This window comes from Peromyscus eremicus, chromosome 1 (assembly GCF_949786415.1).
Source record: "Peromyscus eremicus chromosome 1, PerEre_H2_v1, whole genome shotgun sequence".
Lineage (NCBI taxonomy): Eukaryota > Metazoa > Chordata > Mammalia > Rodentia > Cricetidae > Peromyscus > Peromyscus eremicus.
The window spans coordinates 19,698,328-19,719,831 of record NC_081416.1 but is presented as its reverse complement, the minus strand read 5'-3'; the positions used below and the strand labels follow the sequence as shown (position 1 = coordinate 19,719,831).

Sequence of the window (21,504 nt, the reverse complement as noted above, 5' to 3'; positions counted from 1 at the left end):
ATTTTTAAATAAGAGCACTGGGGCCACAGTTCCCTAGGGCCTTACCCAGCTCTGCCCCTTTAGCTTGATGTTGTGGTTTGAACCCCTGGCTTCCAGCTGGTGGTGCAGTTGGGGAAGGTCGTGGGTTACTAGGGGTCAGCCTTGAGGTTTTATAGCCTGGCCCCACCTGTTCGCTCTGCTTTCCTGACTGCTGATACAGTGTGGCAGCTGCATCACATGCTTGTGCCATACCTTACCCCTCCCCCATGGCGCCATGATGGACTGCATCCCTTTGAACTGTGGGTCCAAACAAAGTCTTCTCTTAAACTGTTTCTTGTCAGGCATGTTGTCACAACAAGAAGAGTAACTAATACGCTCAGTGACTGGAAATGTAATGCTCAAAGACATGTGCCTCTGGGGAACACTTCATACTCAAATCACAACAAATGGGGTCTTGAGACAGACTTGGAATACAATACAAGTGGGGTGAAATTTCTGGGGATCTTTGTCTGAAAATCAAGGTCAGAGGATAAGACTGAGAATCAGGTCTTCCAGGAAGGCTGTTTCATAGTATATCAGTCAGCTTTTGCTATACAACAAACAGCCCTAGCATCTCAGTGGTAGGCAGTGTATTCTGCTTCATAAGGCTCCATGTTGAAGGAGCTGAAATGCTCATGGCTTTGGCAGAAGCACAGAGGGACAAGCAGAAGGTCACTAGGTCTTAGGCATACTACCACTTGTGTCCCTTCTAGCGACTAAAGCAAGCCCCAGAGCCAAGCTTACAGTCAAGAAACAGAGTCCACTCTGGCCACATTGAGGCCACAGCAAGGGTGTAACTGCAGAGAGGAGTGAGGAACTATGTGCAGTGATTTCTCATAGAGATGGGAGTGGGAGAGGAGGCAGAAACAGCCCGAGGGGACACACATCAAAGTGGGAGATGAATACCAGAGAAGGTCCAGATGGAGCCTTAATGTCCCTTGAAGTAGCAGGGCTGTCCATTTCCCATAGGTCCCAGTGCCCTGAGCAAAAGAATCACCATCCAACACCTCCCTATTTCACCCATCAACTGCCAACGGACCAGCCTGAAAGAAGGGTGACTGTCATCCTTACAGGGAAATAGCCACTGTCACATCAGAAAGCCAGTGTGTATGACAGACTCAGAAGACTCTCATGGATACAGGAAAATGTCTGGTGGATGCCACCACGTGATAGTCCATTCCTAAAGACCCCATCCTGCTCTGTCGACTCCACTGTCCTCATGTTTATCTTGCTATAGTTTCTTAGTCCAAGAGCTTGAAAATACCAGAAGGGAATCTGGGGCTGGCGAGGGGAATTACCAATTAGCAGGGCAGGCAGCATCTTACAGGGCTGGACTGGGGTGAAGACAGTTGTTTGTTTATTTATGATTTGGATTCCTAGGAACTTCCAAACAACTTTGAGATGATTTATAATTAAAAAGATAGACCCTGCGACAGCAAGATTAAAGATAAAATATCCAAAGTCACACGGATGAAGGGAGGAAATGATTAAACCAGAAACCTAACAGAAGATACTCACTGCAATTGCACATTAAATTGAGCTAAAGCGAAGGGGGAAATATGATGAGTTATTGGATAAAAGAAAGTATAGCCATTTGTCAGGGGAGCCAAACTTTTCCCTGACACTCCATGTGAGCACAGATTTATCATAAGAATTGCAGTAGATGGGACAGAGAGGCACATAATAGACACTCTCTTCAAAGACTTTTGCAGAAGATGCAGAAACATCCCTCAGACAGTCGTTTATTATATCGACCCAGGATAAAAGCTAAGGACTTAGGGATGAACCCGTCGAGATTTAATGCAGCCTTGGCTAATGGCTTATAGATTGCTTCAGGCATGGTGTTTGGAAGTCCAGGGATAGAGCCAACAGCAAGAGTCTTGGAAGCCAAGCTGAGAAGGAACTCCTTGGCTTGACATGGTGTGTGTGGTTCATGCCATCCTGCAGTCATGATGGGCTAGCAAGGCAGTGTCCTCAATGAGCAAAGGATAGGGAAGTTCGCTGTCTAAGAAGAGACGTGAAAATCAGGCTGCAGAGTCCAGGGTAGCCACATCTTCTCACTGACAGAAACAGAACGTCCAAGAGAAAAAAGAGGCGATTGAGAACTCCACCCACTCCTTCCCAGAAGTCATTTTTGGGGCTCTGTGAACTTGGAGGATTCTTTTTCTTTATTACGTTTTATAACTTACTACATTTTCCTCATGGAACCTGTAAAATCTCAGTCTAAAACAATTGGGGAGGGACTTTGAGGACAACTTAGCGGATAAAGTGCTCGCTTGAGCAAGTGTGAGGACCAGAGGTTACAGCCCCAGAACCGATGCAAAGGCTGGGTAGGTGTGATGGTCACCTATAGACCTAGCACCCAGGAGGCAGAGCTAGGGGACCTCCCCACAAGCAATTTGGTAAACGGTACTGGTTGAAAGTGGTGACCTCTGGGCTCAGCAAGAGGCCCTGCTTCAATAAATATAGTAGAGGGAATAGGCCCGATGTCAGCATTGAGCCTCCATATGAGTATGCATGTGCGTGCACACACACGCACACACACAGAGGACTCCATGCACATGCAAATGCAATACACACACATGCACTCATGCCACACATACACATGCAAAAAAAAAAGTTGAAAAAGTATTTCTTTTCTAAGTCCTGATTTTTGACGTCTTCAGGTTGGGAGGAAGAATTGCATTTACAACCTGTGTTCTCTTAAAACTTCCAGGCAGGTGGGAATGAGACTCTCAAAACTACAGTTCTTCATCCCCGTTTCTGCTTCTCTCACAATCTCCTAACTCCACTTTCTGATTTCAGAAACAAATCCCATGCCATTCATCCCACCGAGGGGTAAAGAAGATAATGAGTGGCATGGGTGGCAGGGTGATCCACTGGACCTAAGGGTGACATTGCATTGATGTATTCCTTCGGCAAGAAAATTGGCAATCTTTTGTCAAAAGTTGAAAAAGATATGTATCTTCTCCCTGTATTAGGTTTACACATGGGAACTTGTCCTAAGGAAAGAATCGTGGCTATGTGTGATTACTGAGCCATAAGGCACGTGTGGAACAACCTGAATATTGGCTCCTGGAGGTCTAGTTGAGTAGACATCCCAGAGAAAATGCTATACCCATCCTGAAGGACAGCTGGAAGGATCCTGAAGGTGTCGGTCATGCTTTACAGCCTCCGCTAAGAGAAAAGTGTGGATTGGAAAGTCCACACAGTGGACCACTTCAGTTTTGGAAAAAAGAAAAAGTGTATGTATCGCTCAGGGTGTAGGTAATTTCTGTTCTTCCTTGCTGTGGATATCACTCTGTATAAATAAAACACTGATTGGCCAGTAGCCAGGCAGGAAGTGTAAGCAGGACAAGCAGAGAAGAGAATTCTGGGAACTGGAAGGCTGAGTCAGGAGTCACTGCCATGAGTACCAACATGTAAGATACTGGTAAGCCACGAGCCACGTGGCAAGGTATAGATTTATAGAAATGGGTTAATTTAAGATGTAAGAACTAGATAGCTAGAAGCCTAAGCCATTAGGTCAAACAGTTTAAATAATATAAGAGTCTGTGTGTTTATTTTATAAGTGGGCTGCAGGACTGCCGGGGCTTGGCGGGAGCTGGAGAGAAATTCTCCAGCTACACTTCCTCTTACTTCTGCCTAGTTGCTCTGTTTCTGTGTATTTATTACAATTTCTATTTTTGGCAATAAGATAAAAGTAGAAGGAGCATTCCCCCGCCAAAATGCTAAGTGTTATTTCATAATCCTGTCTTTGAGGGTGGAGGAACACCCTTAGGATGAGGGAACTGGGACAAGATCTCATTATACAGCCTGGGCTGGTCTGAAACTTACTTTGTAGCTCAGGCTGACCTGGAGCTTGAAAATGCCCTGCCCCGCCTCCATAATGCTTGGATTGCAGGCATGTGTCAGTGTGCCCAGCTTTAAGGAGTTTATTTAGAATAAGCTGACACTGGTTTCAGGGTAGAAAGCTGCTTGGAATGAGATACCTCTAGGCCACCTGTCTCTTATTCTTTCTTCCCTGGCTTTCTTCTCTGAGTTTGAAGGGATTTTTGTGAGAGCCCAGAGCCTCAACAATCATCCTCCACCCCTTCTCCTGTGCCAACGGACAGAGGAGTGAAGAATTAGCTCTGGGTGATTACAGGGCTTGCTTCAAAACAGTGGCCTATGGTGACATAGCCCACTGGATTGAAAAATGATGACGGTGAGCATGAGAACAATTGGTAGCGCTGACATCAGGTTGCCTTCTAAAGATGACACATTCTTCTCTGGATAAACCAGTTTCCCAGAGACCAGACCCCAAAGCGTGCCCTGTGCCTCGTGTACACACTTCAAGAGATTTATTTGGCTTTTCGTTATTAAGTTCAGTCCTTCAAAAATCCATCTCAGTCCAATTTCTTACTGTATCGCTCATCTTTGCAGACAGGCTAAGACCGACGAATGCCTCTCCCCTCGGATTCCTTGGCTTGTAAGCCCCTAGAAGTAAAGGGACCTGTCTTCCAGGAGAAGAACAAATTTGAACATGTTGTTGGACATCGTGCCATGGTATTAAGGGATGCCTGCTTGAATAAAGACAGACGAAGGAAAAATGTCATTGGGGCAAAGGAAAGACCCATAGACCACAGGAATCCTGAGTTTGAAGAAGTCCAGATAAAACTGGAAAGGCTTCATTGTCTGTAGCCCAGAGCTGTGGGTGGGACTTGAGAGTTGCCAGGTGCTGTGTGGACAGTGAGGAAACAAGTCAGAATGGCACCAATCGTTGGGTGCTTGTGCTAGGTACCACCAAGCCTCACACACCCACAGGGAGCAGCTGGCATTATTCATCTCCAACACATGTAGATACCGGAGTTCAGAGGAGTCGAGTAGCATGTCCAGTACCACACACCTAGAAATCAGTGCCTGATTTTCACCGAGCGGCTTTCCTCCAGCACCAATGTTTATTGTTAACAAATTATGGAAACGAATGGGCATGGATCTGCCTTAGCAGTGACCAAACAGTACCAACTGTTTGCCAGAGGCACTTGATGGAAACATTTCAGTGCTTTCTGTTTCCGGCATGCCTCCGTTGTTGGCTTTTGAGATTGCAAGCAAGTGTCATTTCCTGGTGTTCTACCAAAGCAGTGCCAACTTCTCGTTGGCTCTTGTGAGAGATTTTTAAGTTTATTTGATTTTGCCTTGGCATTTTGCAGTGGTCAGCAGAGGGAGGTGGGATGCAGCACTTGGCTCACTGATAATGGGTAATGGAAGGGACTTTTCAGGAAGACTCCCTCCTTGTGTGAAGCCTGCAGGGCTCAGATCATCATTGCAGCTCATGGTGGTTTGATAACCCATTTTAATTATTTATTTTGAAATACTTTCACACTCACAGGAATGTTGTGAGAACTCCATTATCTCTTTACCCTCGTTCCCCGAAGGTCAGCATTTAGTCTCCTCACCCTCTCTCTGCATTTGAACATCTATCCATTCTCGTTATTCTTCTCTGGAGCTACTTGAGAGTGAGTTGCAGCCATGATGCCCTCATCCTTAAAGTCTTCAGTGTGCACTTCCCTATGTCAAGGACACCCCACCCCCACCCCACACATACACATACAATCACAAATCTTATGCCTTGGGCAATGACATTGATAGAATGATTGTTCAGTCCACAGACCTGATTCAAAGCTTGCTGATGGTTCCTCTTTTCCTTTATCCACAACCCCTGCAATGGTTTCTAAGTGCCAACCGCTGATTTCCCATCCCTTCTACATATATTTATTTAACAGGAGCTGGCTCTTCTGATTTACTCACCTACCCACTGCCTCCCTCCCTGTCAACTCACATAGTACACACGATAGGTCACAATCTGTTAACATCACTGTTTATCTTGGCACCCAGTTGTCCTGAATTTGGCTATGAGGCCCTTTAGGCTGCCTCATGTATCTTTTTAACAGGTCTTTGTCCCCTCTGACAGAAAGATCATTGAAGAGTTTTCTGGAATGAGGTGTTCCGCACTTTCTTTGTCTTTGCTCTGCTTGGGAATCAGCCGTTTCTAACAAAGCCCTGGTTCCTTTAGTGGAGGGAGGTACCTGGGAACCAGCCTCTGTGCCGCCATTCCTGGCTAAGCCCCTTCAGCTGATGGAGTTAGGAATCACAAGTGTGCGTGCAAGGATGTTCATGTATGCGATTTACTGTATATTTGTGTGTGTGCATGTGAGCAAGCACACATGCTTATCTATCTTCAGCCATCTATTTGATCACAAGTTCACGGCCACATTTCTGATTGTACTACGTCACTTCTGGGTTTTATCTACCCCGTTTGTAGTCGACAATCTTCATTTCCAATTTGACTGGATTTGGAATCACCTAGGAGACACAACTCTGGGCACATCTCTGAATGCATTTCTGGAGAGATGTAACTCAGGAGGGAAGGTGCACCCTGGATGTGGGCAACATTGGTTTATGGGTTGGGACCCTGGACTGAATAAAAAGGTGAAAAAAGAGAAAGCCGAGACTCAGCATTCAGTTAATTCTTGGTGTTTCCTTACTACAGACGCGGTGTGACCACCTGTTGTGGGAATCTAGTAGAGTCATCATATCTGGGGTAAACATTAGGATGAAATAGTTGTTTTTCACTGCATCCAGGGTAACATTAGAATGTAATAGTTGCTTATGGGAGGTTTTTAGACCTTGAAGAAGTCATTGTAGAGAACAGTGATTGTTTTCTATGCCTTATAGAGTTGTTTTTCTGAAGGGGTTTTCCATCGATTTCATGACTTTGGTCACAAGACTATCCTGGCACACCTGAAGCATCTTGCTTTATTGGGTACAGCAAACAGCGCACAGTAAGGACTAAAGTTGCGGGGTGCAATGATTTCCTTCAGAAAACACATAAATCGAAGGGCTTTGGTATGAGGAACTTGCTTTATCCAAAAAACAACCTTTATGTAACAATCAATAAATACCCTTCTGCACGGCTGTTTGGGGTTCAGTTCCTCCCTGTTGCCACAGAACCTGAATGACATCGTGGAGTGCCCTTCTTTCTTCGATCTTCCTGCACAACACAGGACACCAACAACCAGCTGCCTCGTAGTCCCACAACCATGCTTTTTCTGCCATAAGGGATTACATCTTCTGACTGACCAAAGCAAACCTTTTCTTTCTTACATTGCCAGGCATTTTGTTATAGCAACAAGGAAAGTACCTAACATACCTCTCTAACAGTGAAAACAGCCTGCCTCCAAATCAAATATTCTTTTATTTTCCATTACTCTTTATTTATTTATTTTGCATGTGAGTGTGTGTGGGGGGGCACATGTATGCCTTGGTATGTGGGGCAGAGGTGGTCAGAGGACAGCTTGTGGGAACTGGTTCTCTTCTTCCACCATGTGGGTGCCAGGGTTTGAACTCAGGCCATCACGCTTGGCAGCAAGCATCTTTACCCACTGAACCTTCCTCTTGTCAGTGTTCCCCTCATCTATGTTTTTAACTTATTTCATCTCCTTCCACAACTAATGGTCTAACAAAGTCAATTGACTCTGAAGATCTGGTCTTGCCACTCCGACCTCATCTCCCTACAACTTCCTGGGCTCCAGCCACATGCCACCTGTTTAGGCTTGCTGCCTTTAAGCCATCAGCCACTCTGGCCAAAGGAAGAGGATGGATACAAGGAGGAAGAGTCATTTGAGGACTTGATCATCTTCTTTGGGGGTTTGTCTTATTCTCTTCTGTAATAAAGACAATCTAGAGCCTCCTTTTTGAAAATTAGCCTCATTCATCCCTTTACCTTCACTCCCAAAGGCACTGGATGGGGACAGCTAAGGCATTGGTTGGCCAACAGCAGTTGTGACCAAGGGCTGAATGGAGAATGGTAATTCCCGTGGTGACAGTGGGCAATGGAATCACCTATAGACCCTGACTTCAGCATGCTGGTGGGGTGTCAGCAGGGGCTGAGCTGTGGAGAGGATGAGGACAAGACAGATTCACCATCTGAGGAGACTGAAGCTTGTATAACTTGGGGATCTTCTTGGAGAAAATGATACACTAAGTGCCTTAGGTCATTTTTGTTATTTCTATAAACAAATACTACAGACTGGAAAGTTTACAAAGAATAAAGGTCTACTTAACACACGTTTATGGAGGATAGGGCCTTGAAAAGCTGTATCTTGTAAAGGTCTTACTGATGGGGACTCTGCAAGGTCTCAGGTGATGCAAGGCATGTAAGTCAAAAGACTCATTCTGGAGATAACCCATTAACTCACTGGTCCATGAATGAGCCAAGTACCTCTTCAAGATCTCACCTACTGTCATCTCTTAATATTGACCAATGGGCATTGGATTTCGACATGAGCTCTTTGGACACTCATGCCGTAGCAATGAGTGTGCAAGCCCATAGCCCTCAGACGACCCTCGCTCTCTCTTTACTTAGGGATTTTTGAAATTAACCCAAATGGGTTTCCACTACTTGCACCAAGAGCTAGCATGGAATGTTAGAGCACTGAGAATGAACAAACTCTAGGCAGTGTCCTCTCCTTTCGATTCCGAAGACAGTCAGTTCAATATTCTGTCCCTGAAAAACGGCCCCACCACCAGACCACAGGATTGCTAGATAAAGTTCGGGATTCTGCAGCAGTAAATAAGGAATCAGAAGTTAGTCTTGGCATTGCTGTCCTGGTGTGTGTGTGTGTGTGTGTGTGTGTGTGTGTGTGTGTGTGTGTGTGTGTGTGTGTTGGTCTTGTCTCCACAGCAGCCCTCTAAATCAATACAGTGTCCTTCAACACCGCTGTGATGAGGTGTTGCGGGGGTGGGGGGTGGGGTGGGGGTGGGGTGGGGGTGTGTGCTTTTCATGCAGCCTAAGATCTGTGGAGTTCTGACCAGAACTCTGCATGTCCTCCCCCAGCAGGTACTTTAGGAAGTGTATTAACAACCTCTTCTGCAGGAGTCAGTGGGCTTCTGGCTCAAGATTTAGGAGTTGGTGAACTTACCAGCAGGGGACAGAGTAGTTGCTGGCTGCTCCTACTGGCCTGCATTTCTTTGTTCTTGTCAACAGGGCAGGCTAGCAGAGAGGTTCCCTCTACCCATGGCCTTCTTCCTCTACCATGACCCCCCACCCCTGACAATGCAAGACTTAGAAATGACTTGGGGGTCTTTTGTGAAGGATGTTCCAGACTTCTCATCAAATGATGACAAAGGGCTAGAGCAGGAGGGACCTTTGTTACTCAGCCTCTGCTGCACATGCTCTGAACAGGCTACTTGCCTTCCCTAAATGTTGAAGCTTCTTCTATAAAATGGTACGAAGAGAACACCTCTAAGGCTCTTTGTAAACAGCTACCTGCAATGACATTGATGGAGTGTGGCTATCCTTGTGAATGATGTGCCAGGCTCTGAGTGATGGAAGATTTGAACCATAATATAAATATCTGATATACAGGATATCTGATATGTGACCCCTGTGGGGGTCATAACCCACAGGTTGAGAACCTCTGTCTAAGGGATATATTTTTAGTTTCAGAGGGGACATTCACAGCAAGCTCTTTTCCTTCTGACTTGGGAAAAAAAGGGATTGGGGGAGACTTAGAGACTTGTAGGATGTCGGAAGCACAAGCTTTTGGTCCATTAAGAGGAAGGGAAGCATCCACACCTCCCCAAGAAGAACATGTGGGTCTGGTGAAGGGCTCTGACGTTCTGGCATTCTCTGGAGGGGCAGGAGTGGGCTCTGCCTGTGGGTTTAGGACTGCACTGACCATGTGGACAGCCTGTGACCTTGGCTGCCCCAGAGAGGTGGCCCCAGGCCTCACTGAGAGCAGTGAGGCTGCCTGGGTACAAGTGACCCAGTACCTTGTAACAGTGTGCCTCCTAGGAATCACTACTGTTTCCAGGGACTATGAAATTCGAATCGCTACTTTATAATTAAGCAACACCAGGCAGCTTATACTTTAAGACCTATATAAGCTTTGACTAATTTGGGGGAACGATTTGGTGACCCTGAAAAGAAAAGTCTTATGGGATATTGCTTGGAGGTGTCCAGTCACTAAAAGGATATTTGCCCAGAGACCCACCCAATTCAATGACATGGCCGTTTAGTGGCAGAGCCAGATCTAATGCCTCTCTGGATTTAAGAGCTTGGGCCGAGGAGTCATTTTGAGGGACCATGAGCAAGCTTCTCACCCTGTCTACACCCCTCCTCCCCAAGGTTTTATGAGGATTGAATGAGTTAGCGCACGTGCTGGTCTAGCCTGGCTGGCACAGTGTGAAGATGAACTGTAACTTCTGTCTGACGCTTGTGCTGTGGCTTAGGGACAATACTCCCCGCCCAATTCTTTTGAAGCACTGCTGGAGTGCTCAGGGTTCTTTTGACATAACTGGCCTGGCCGACAGTGTACTGCACACACTGATGAGTTCAACTGAATGAGTCTTTGCATAGGAACACATCTGTGAAGCATCGTCACAGTTACAATAATGAACAGACCCATCACCCACAAAAGATCCCTCATGCCTCCTGTAGGCCATCCCTCCCACCTCCTTCTCAGCGCCCTGCAAACACTCCTCAGATATTTGACATGACTCGTTAGGCTGCGGACCCCAGAACTTTTATAATGGGGTGATATGATATGCACTTGGTTTGGGTTTACCTTGACTCAGCATAACTACTTGAGATTTGACCATCTTCTCTGTTATTGGCACGGCTTTTAAAACATACCTTCCCCAGCCCATGGCAAGCAAACATCTCCCAGTGAACGACAAGGGATAGAGGAGTCTTCTCTGGGGTCTTGCTGGGCTTTCTAGTCTGGTGGTGCTGGGGGTTCCGAACACGTGCACTTTGAGTGTTCTGACACACCCATGTCCCACAGTGTTCAAGTGTATGTGACTCTAAAGTCACAGGGCTTGCCGGGGCACATGCACCTCTTCCTTATTACACGTGCCCAGGGCTGAGGTGTGGCCTGGTTGAAAACCACTGTTCTGAAGTCTTGACACTAATTTCTGAAGGCCATTTGAGCAGTGTCACCAAAGCAAAAGGTGGTGAGAGAGACATTTCATACAGGGGCAGGAGCTTAGCCCGAAACACCTTATGACACCCTCAAGCTCTCATGTGGCTAATATAGATGGACCATCTCTAAAGCCAAACTCCCAAGTAATCCAGTTCTGAACCTTTTTGAGATCCTCTATGACACCACAAGTGGAAAATTCCATGCCTGCTCTCATGTGCCAGGCTGACACCAACAACACGGACTCATTAAAAATACTACATAAAGTTACTTTCAGATTGTGTTCATAATGTGTATATGAAACACAAATCTCTTGTTTAGATGTGGGCTCCGATCCTCAAGTCATCTCATCATGTATAAGCAAAGATTCTAATATCTGTGGAAAAATCAGAAATCTGAAGAATTCTGGTTCCAAGCTTTTCAGATTAAGGATACTCACACTGAACCCACAAGCTTAATGGCCACATCCAAAAACCCACCTATTTCGTGGATTTATTTCAGCTTTCTAGACACACGTGACCAGAGGAACACTGTATGTTGTCCATCAGGAAATACACAAGGGTGTGGCGTCACCTGCCCACACACTCAGTTCCAGAAAACCACACTCAAGGGGAGGCGGAAATCAATATGGAAAATGAGACACTCGAGTCACCACAGAGGGCTATTTTTGCTTATTTCAAATTGCTCTGTTTCTGAAAGTAGCTATTTTCAGCCAGCCGCTTCCCTGGCTATGTATAGGATGGCTCTGCAATTTAAACACCAGTGGTAAGCGAACAGAAATCTGCAAATAGGCTTGCACCCCAGGGATAAATCTGGGGCAATTGAAAAGGTGGTGGGAGTTGGTTCTTTCCCCAAATACGGAACCACTTCGAATTCCACTCACAGATTGGAACCCATCAAGAAATAAATATCTGTGTAAGCTTGAGGGACACTTTCTAGTAAGTGCTCAGGGTTTAAAAATAGGGATTTCAGTGTGTCTGGGGGCCACGCCCAGGGCTGTCCTGCTCTGCCAGCCAGGGACGTGTTTAGAGAGCAGGTGAGGGGAAGCTGACTCTATTTTTAAAGGTTTCTGGTTTTCTAATCATTGCCAGGGACCCTGTGGACAAAAGAGGAGTCCACAACTCAGAAGGTGGCCTCACACGTTGGTCCAGTGAATCACTCGTCAATTATTTACTGGTCCTACTGCCCCAAAATACACCAAATCTGCCTAGTGGGGCTACATTCCCATTGCCACAACATTGCCTTAGCTGCCCTTTCTTTTCGCCTTGGCCAGGGCACTTCCTGTTTTCACTAATGTCTCCCACAGTTCATGTTCCCTCCTAAAGCCAGAGAGAGTCTTTCAAAGGTCCACATTGGACTAACCCACCACCCCGATTAACATGAATGAACTGTAAAAAGCTTGGAAGCCTGTAATGGCGGATGCCTTGGGGAAAGGAGTGAAGAAGGCCTACAGCTTTTACTGCTCCTGTTTCTGTGTGGTTTGGGTTTTATACACTAAGCTTGTGTTTCTTTCCATAATTTCCAAAGGTTCTCAAATGTTCAATGTGCTTCTTCCTATGCTCCAGGAACTCTTCCTCCTGCCCCAGAGTCCCACGAAGTAACAAATCCACTTGTCCTCACACCTTGAGAAGCAGTGGTCACCACAAACGGACGTTATTGGAGAATTGAACATTCAGCGGGATGGTTCTGGGAGGCACAGCTGCCTGAAGATTGGCTGGCAGGTTGTCACTCACTGACAGTGACAAAAGTCATTGCAAGCAGCTGGTGCCAGGTGCCCTTTGCTGGGAAATGTCACAGGGATTTAGGCTCTCACAGTGTTCCGTGACTCTGTGATATTCCAGCAGGAACGTAGTTTGAGGCCTGGCCCTCAAGGGGTGTGCTCCAGGAGGCCTCACCGATCTCTTTTTCTTTCTTTCTTTCTTTCTTTCTTTCTTTCTTTCTTTCTTTCTTTCTTTCTTTCTTTCTTTCTTTCTTTCCTGTCTTTAGTTTCTATCTGGCAAATGCAGGACTCAGTCTTATATGACTTTCCCAGTTTCACATATCCAAAAGGTGTGGACATAAGCAGGGTGTGTGTGTGTGTGTGTGTGTGTGTGTGTGTGTGTGTGTGTGAGAGAGAGAGAGAGAGAGAGAGAGAGAGAGAGAGAGAGAGAAGGTGGGTTTTGTGTAGAGTCCAATTCCTTATCACAAGTCAAGGGGACAGAGCAGAGCAGGCTTTCTTAAGCTTGGCCTTGGGGCTTTGACCCTAGAGGCGTGGTTTCACCCCAGCTTTAGGGCACCTTTTCTCCCGGTGGCTTGCTCTCTCTAACTCAATGCCTTAGGTGCAATGTCCCTTCTTGACACTCATTGTTTGACTTCTGGAAGAGAAGCCATACCCAAACAGCTGTCCAGAAGGATGACGTATCCTTCTAGCTGTTCTGAGTCTCCGTGAGAAATAAATAGAGAGATGTTGGTCCGATCGGACAGGGGCTTTATGAAGCCTACCTGGTTCCCTGCACTTGCCTAGACGTTTACAAATTGGTTGAATCGTTTTTTTATTTTTTTCCACTGCCTCAAGGCCATGCCATCTTTCTTTTTAATATACAGACCATGCCTCAAACAGAGTAAGTGCCAATAAATATTTGTTGAATTGATTTTCCTGTTCAGAGACATGGCAGAAAGACCCTCCTGCCTTATGAGCATAATTCTTTAGTTTGACTCTTGTTGAATTTCTTCCTTGTGGATATCGGTCTCATCAACCACTACAGGGAAAGCTCTGAGTCTGAGCAGATCTCTTTCTGGGTCAACAGTCACAAAATCAACCCAATGCTGAGTTGTGGGGTGTGGCAGGAAAGGGACCCCAAGGTTGAGCTATGATTTAGATCTAGACTGCCCCCCAGCTGATGGGCTTCTGACCTCATCATTGGATCAGGCCATTGATGGGTTTATAATTTGTTGGACAACAGGGATGTGATGGAATCTGGATAGGGGTCCCCTCAGAAGAAGTGGGTTGCTAGAGGCATGCTCTGATCTCTTTCTCTGTTTCCCCCTTTCCTTTCTCCCCTCTTCCTCTCTTATTCTTTCCCAGTGGTGTGCAGCTAAACTTCACTCACCTTCCCCTCTGTGGCGCTCTACTTCATGGTTCAGGAACAACAGACGCAAATGACCAACATCGAAACTCTGAAAACATGAGGCAAAGTCAGTCTTTCCTCCTTAAGTCAACTCCCTCAGGTGTTTGGTCACAGCAATGACAAGTGACTGACAGAGAAGGTCAAAAGGAAGCAAGTCCATTCTCACATGGATGGGGATAGCTGTGAGCCAGAGGCGGGAGTCAAGGTAATAGAAGAGTGTGTGAAGAAGAGTTTAAGGAATGGAGAACAAAGACAGATGATCTGCTTCAAGATCAGCAGAAGAACAACCCGAGTGGCCATGTCAGACACCCTGGGCTTGCATATTATTGTGGTAGACGCCACTGGGACCCCTCAACTCTGCCGAAGCCCATCCTCAGTGGAGAAGCCAGGGGGTTCACAGTCACCATGAGGAATAAACAAATAATTTGCAAACACTGTAAGCTGAGAAATGTAATGCAAAAGGAAGAGAAGTTAATAGGATTTAAAGACAATCGATACCCTTGAGTAATTGTTTCCAGGTACTCCTCAGTCTTCCTGGCTTTCTCCCTGGTTTGTTCACAGAAACCCAGGGCCTCTAAGTTTGACAGGTTCTCAGGATTCATTTGGCACATCTCTGTCACTATAGGCCAGGAAACAGGCTCAGAGGGTGTGATGGCTATTCTTGGTTGTCACGGTGACTATATCTGTAATTAACTAAAACCCAAGCAGCTGAGTACACTTGTGAGGGATTTTTTCTTAATTAAATCATCTGAAGTGGGAAGACCAATTTTTAATCCAGACCTTTTGAGGTGGGAATATCCATCTTTAATCTGGGCCATGCCTTCTGCTGGCAGTCTATATAAAGGACATGGAAGAAGGAAATTGGCTCTCTTTGTCTGCTTACCCTTTCTCTCAGTGGCAAGTCTATTCCTTCGCTGGCATTAGAATCTACTTCTTTGGGACTCTGGTGCATACTGAAGACCAGCTGAGACATCCAGCCTCATGGACTGAAGAACTACAAGATTCTTGGATCTTCCATTGGCAGACAACCATTGTTGGACTAGCTAGATCACAGCCTGTAAGCCATTCTAGTAAATCCCAAATCTATATCTATATCTGTATCTATATCTGTCAGTCTATCTATCTATCTATCTATCTATCTGTCTGTCTGTCTGTCTGTCTGTCTGTCTGTCTATCTGTCTATCTATCTATACACACACACACACACACACACACACACATTCTATCAGTTCTGTTCCTCTGGAGAATCTCTAGTCAGGGTTCTCTAAAGGAACAGAATACATTGAATGAATGAATGAATGAATGTATATGCAGTATGTATTAAAGGGGGATTTGTTATTAGAATGGCTTACAGGTTGTGGTATGGGTAGTCCAACAATGGTTGTTTTCCAGTAAAAAGTTAAGAATCTGGTAGTTGTTCCATTCACAAAACTGGATGTCTCAGCAGTCCCAATCTGGTGCTGGAGTCCCTGAGGATTCCTAGAAAGCTACTAGTCTCTGGTCTACATTGAAATTCTGAAAAAGTACGTCCTAATTCCAGTTAAGGAATGCCTCAGCATCAGGATAGATGAACTTGCCAGCAGGAGTGAGAGCAAATAGGCAAAAAACAAAAGCACCTTTTTATGAGGGCTGCCACCAGAAGGTATGGCCCAGATTCAGGGTGTGTTTAGATTGGAACACCTCAAATGATCCAATCAAGAAGATCCTTCACAGGCATGGCCAGGTGTTTAGGCTTTAACTGATTCCAGATGTGTCAAGTTGACAACCAAAATTAGCAGCTATCACATAGTGCTAGCTAAAAGTCACACATGACTAATTAAAGAACAAATCAAGTGCCACCCCCCAAATCAAAAGTTCTAAAATTGTTTACCTGAGCATGCATGTTTTGCTTTCTTTGTTTTTGCTGTTTTGTTTTACTTTCATTCCACGGGTCATTTGAATGACAGTCACATGGTTACTACAGTTAGTGGCATCTGTCATTAACAATTGATTACATGGCAGACACTCTCTCAGCCTTAGCAGTAATACTTCCTCAGCTCAGATGCCTTGAATCTCTGCTACTGTAACCCAGCTGCTCAAGAGACGGATGGCCTTCTGCAAGGCAAGGTGGGAACGTTGGGACACCTTAGCTCTCTTGTGCAGTACAGCTTGGTCCCTGTGCTGGCTGATATTGGCCATCAGCTTGACCAGAGGTAGAATCACCAAGGAGAAGAACCTCAGGGAATGTCTGCGAGGCTTTGTGGATTTAGTTAATTGAGATAGGAAGACCCACTCTAAATGTGGGTGGCACCATTCCATGGGCTGGGGTTCTGTATCAAATAAAGAGTAGAGGAGCTGAGCACCCACATTTGTCTCTTTCTGCTTCCTGACTGGCTACAATGTGACCAGCTGCCTCAAGCGCCTGTCACCATGACTTTCACACCCCACTTGAACTGGGGCTCTAAACCCTTCCTTCTGTAAGGTGCACTGTCAGGTATTCCAGAGACAGGGAAAGTAATGATACAGTCCCACTCTCCCGCGGGGAGTTTCTTTTTGTTCTGCATGTTTACCTATGTACTTCCTGCTTCCTGCTACTTTCCCCTTTTATCGATGAGTTTAACAGAGCCCTGAAACACCTCAAGGGCAACCCCTGAGCTTTTCTGGTTGGTCCTGGTCTAGGTAACTGGAGCATAGCTGGGAATATGAGGGATTGCTATAGATCCACATCCATGTACGGCACAAAGACATTACACAGCAGAGGATAAAGAACTGACTGGAGAATGAGCAAACCATGTTCTGTGTGCAGGTTTTTAAGATGGAATAATGAGAATCTCTAAGGAAGAGAGATGGGTGCGCTCTTTCCTACCTGTCCCTTCTCGAGTGAGAAGAGGAAGAGAGGGCCAAGGGGGCCAGCAAAGACAGAACACCTGGGGTGTTGCTCAGCCACAGAATTGCGGGCTCCCCTGCCACACACACCTCATTTAGCAGCCTTCCAAACATCACCATCTCCTCAACTGCTGGGAGCTTAATTCTGCTCATCCCCCAAATCCCCTGTGATCCACCAGTCCAGTGTGGTTGCTTCCCCACAGCTGTGCCCTGTGACCCTCATGCCGGGGCTCCCTGCCTGTGCCTGACCATGTCATCTCTGTGAAATCCTGGCTATTAACTGTGGGGCCACTTAACCTCCCAGATGTCTCCCCTGTACTTCCTGATGGGGAAACCAGCCCCACGATACAATAGTGTCTCCTGATGCTGGCCAGCCTACTTCTGCTTCCCAGGAGCAAGGTCTGATGTCCAAGGCTGATGATGACAGCAAGATGCAAAATGCGTTTTCCAAACCACCATAGGCACCACATAAATCCGTGGATGCATACATATGCTAAAAACTGCAGACAACACTGCTAACGACCTACCCACCGACCGAGCTAGAGCTGGCTGGGGAACAGGCAGAAGCTACCAGAAATCTCGTTAATGTTAATTTGTGCAGCCAGGCACCATGAACAGAATGCCAGTGTTAGAGGGTTGTGAATCCCATAAGCTCCCTGGCTGCATCACCATTAAAATAAGTCTCAGTTTCCTCATTTGCAAAATGGGCTTAATTATCTAAATATTTCCCATCCTATTTACCTAACAAGGTTGTCGTATGATCAGAGCACACAAAGCCCCGTGAAACCTGTTCTTAAAACTCTATATGTATACCAGACCGTTAGTTCCACAATTAGCAACTGTCTCACTCAGTGTAAGTGCTCTCGGACAATAACCCCATCTATGCACACAGGAACTCTCTCTGTAACTCGGAGCTGTGGTTTTTGTGCCAGGAGGCGACCTGGCACCAGCATTATGCCCATTAAGTAATTTATGAGGGTGTGATTGACAGTCTCATCGCTTGGAAGGAGGCAATATTGGGATAATTAATGGGGGCTTCATTCTGTCAAGCGTATTTAATTAAGACTTTTCTATTGGTGTGGAAATAAAATGTACTGTAGGAAGTGGCCAGTTTGCCTGAGAGATGGAAACATGGAAGGACACTAGGTAAGGGATCTCAGATCCTGAGTAGGGCAAGATTAGTTCTTTAGGTTTTCTAAGGGGTCGGCTTTATTTGTGTTACTCCAGAATGTAGAAACAGGGTCTACAGAGACGTGTCAATGAGAGGAGGTGGGTAGGCCAGGGCCTGGGAGATGGCTCAGGGGATAAGAGTACTTACATAGAAGGCCTGAGTTAAAATCTCTGGCACCCTTGTAAGAAGCTGGGTGTGGTTGCATGTGAGTCTGTAACCCCAGAACTCTTGGGGGTGGGACAGGAGGACTACTGGGATTTGCTGGGTTCCAGCCTACCTCCAGGTTCTGTCAGAAACTCCTCCTCCAGGGAATAAGACAGGGAGTGGGAGAGCAGAATATGGATGTCTTCTGTTGGCTTCTGCGAATCTGCATGGACACATGCACATTCAACGTGCACACAATGCACTCTGCACTTACTCCCCCACCACTCCCACGTAGAAGAGGTGGGACAGATTTGTGAGAGCTGAGGAGCTATGATGGCAGATGAGCTGCCGGTTGTTCCCTGTGGTCACATCATCTTAGCCTGTGGGGCTCTGTAGGCCAAGTTCAAAATAAAGAAAGAGAGGAAGAAAGGCAAGAGAGGGAACGGGAGAGATAGAGGAGGACTAGAGAAAGGGGAGGGAAGATTCGGGACCTTTGACATTATTCTTCTCTGAGGATTCCTCCCATTGTCAGACCAAGGCTTCCTGGGAACACGACACAAACCACCCCCATCCCAGAGTGGCCTGTGATCCTCATCTCCTCAGGCCACACATATGTCCTCACTGGACCTGTGGCCTGGTCAAATCCCCAGCTCTGCAAGCCTCCAGGCAGGATTCTCTTTAGCCCAAGGAAGGCAATGGCTTGCTTCACGCTGAGCTGGTTATTATGGATTCTTTGTGTATGGCCTTGACTTAGTTAGGATTTTCATTGCTGTGAAGAGACACCATGACCACAGCAACTCTTATAAAGGAAAACACTTAACTGGGGCTGGCGTACAGTTCAGAGGATTAGTCCATTACTGTCATGACGGGAAGCATGGAAGAGAGCTGAGAGTTCTATGTCTGGATCCACAGGCAGCAGGAAGAGACTGAGACACATTAGCCTGGCTTGAGCTTCTAAGACCTCAAAGTTTGTCCCCAGTGGCACACCTCCTCCAACAATGCCACACCTACTCCAGCAAAGCCACACTTCCCAATAGTGCCAGTCCCTATGAGTCTATGGGGCCATTTTCATTCAAACTACCACAGATCTCAACACACACCTGAGTAGGAACTGGAACCTATTTGCTTGTGACTCTTCGACTTCCAGAAGGTTCCCAGAACTCTGAGAAAGTAAATGTCTGCTCATACAAGCCCCAATCTATGGTACCTTGTTATGTATCCCAAACAGACTAAGCCACACTCTCAAAGGAAAATATTACAAAGGGAAGAATTTCTTCCAGATGCCATTCTGCTACTTACTGGCTCAGGGTTCTTGTACAGATTTTTGTTTGTAAACATGAGTGCCATTGGTAAAATGTGGATCTCAGCACCTATTACAGAGTTGGGGATCAAGAGAGAAGTTTAGAAAACGTTAGATGTAAAGACCCTCACCTCCAGTCAACATCTTGGTGTGATCATTTGAAAAATAAACCCCTCCCCCATCAAGACCACCTCCTCTGGATGTGCAATTTGAATTACTTTGGGAGCTGATAGTAGATCGGTCCTCTCCTACCACCTGCTTTTGGTCTCGAGTGCTCACATTCAGGACGTGTACCCTTCAGGGAATGTGAGGATGACAGCTAAGAGAATCACCAATCTGTTAAACATTAAAAAAGCACCAACCCTCCCGGGATGGGCAGACATAGGTAATAGTTCCATGTGCACATTCCAAGGACAGATGGGTCCCCCAAGGCTATAACTCACATCCGGAGCCACTGCTTGAGGGGCAGCCTTAAGAACCCCATAGAGGAGTCCGTGTGGTCAGTTTCCCAGATCACATCAGAGACAGGAGAGATTTACAGCTTATCTCAAGACATCCCAAGCAGCGATGTCAATTCCCGACAAGCACCGGGAGAAGATCCTCCGTGCCAAATATCAGGCCTCGCTTCTAACGATCAGCTGCCTGGCCGTGGGCCTCAGCGTTTCGCCGTGTGCTGTCTCCTCGTGAGTGCACATCTGGACTCACAACCAAGAGCGAGCACTATCCATTTTTCTTGTTGTTGACATATGGCTCTCCCGGGGCCCAGCAGGTTGGGCCAGCACAGACACTTCCAGCATCCTGACCTCAAATATCCCGCCTTCTCTGGAGTGAGAGACGGGAAAGTTTCCAAGTCTGTGAGCTGCTGTCAGACAGGAATCCAGGCATGTTTGCAGCACGCTGAGAGGGGACTCCAGTTCATCGCTGCCCTGCTGCAGCAGTGGAGGGGAGGTAGCAAATGTGATTAACATGTAACTATAAAACGCCACTGCCATCAAAAAAAGGAGTGAGAAATGTTCACGTAAGTAATAGCTGCACTCATGGCCACGCCAAGCCGCTTCACAAAGCCCCAGACTATTAAGCCGCAGCCATCTTGTTCCACCACCTCAGTGCATTTGCCAAGAGCCAGTCACTGACTAATGACAGAAGAGATCCTGGCTGCAACAGCTCACCAGGGTCTCCAACACCCTAGCATTTGACTTTCAAAAACAAAACAAAACAAAACCCCCCAAAACAAAAACAACCCAAAGATGTATCCTGCAGGGGATACATCTCAAAGGCCAGGGCTTATTCTCAAGGGCAGAGTGTAGTCAAGGTTGATGTGCTAGAATTAATTTCTTTTCTTTTAGATTTACTTTTTTGTTTTTAATTTTGTGTATGTGTGTGTCTGTGTGTGGACATGTACCAGTGAGCACAAGTGCCCACAGAAGATGCCAAAGGGGCTGGAACTCTTGGGACTGGAGATGAGTGGATGTGGGTGCTGGGAGCCCAGGTCCCCTGCAAATGCCCTGCAAATGCCCTGCAAATGCCCTGCACACGCCTAATCACTAAGCCGCCTCTCTCTCCAGCCCAGTTGGTTTCTAAGATAAAGGAATCGCACTGTGAGGGAAATGGAGGGGTGGGTAGGGAGGGAAAATGTACGGGAGTATATCCATCCAACTTGTGTTCTGAAGTGATTTCCTAACCAGGAGACAAGGAAATTGTTAAGACAAGACAAAGAGCCACACAACTAGAAAGCTGAGGTCAGGAAGTTTTCTCCTGTGCTAATGTGTTGGAGATTATTTCTCACTTTCTCTTCTATCAGGTTCAGTGTATCTGGATTCATGTTGAGGTCTTTGATCACTCAGACTTGAGTTTTGTGCAGGGTGTTAAGTATGGATCTATTTGCATTCTTCTACAGGCTGACATCCAGTGAGACCAGCACCATTTGTTGAAGAT

At 46.3% G+C, this 21,504-nt stretch overlaps 1 long non-coding RNA gene across 1 annotated transcript; it reads right to left on the bottom strand.

Annotated features, from left to right (window-relative positions):
• Positions 1–1,722: 1,722 nt before the first annotated feature.
• LOC131895949 (uncharacterized) lies at positions 1,723–11,110 on the bottom strand. Its single transcript, XR_009375332.1, has 2 exons — positions 10,697–11,110; positions 1,723–2,078 (listed from the first exon to the last, which is right to left on the bottom strand). It is a non-coding gene; the product is annotated as an uncharacterized LOC131895949 (long non-coding RNA).
• Between the last annotated feature and the right edge of the window lie 10,394 nt (positions 11,111–21,504).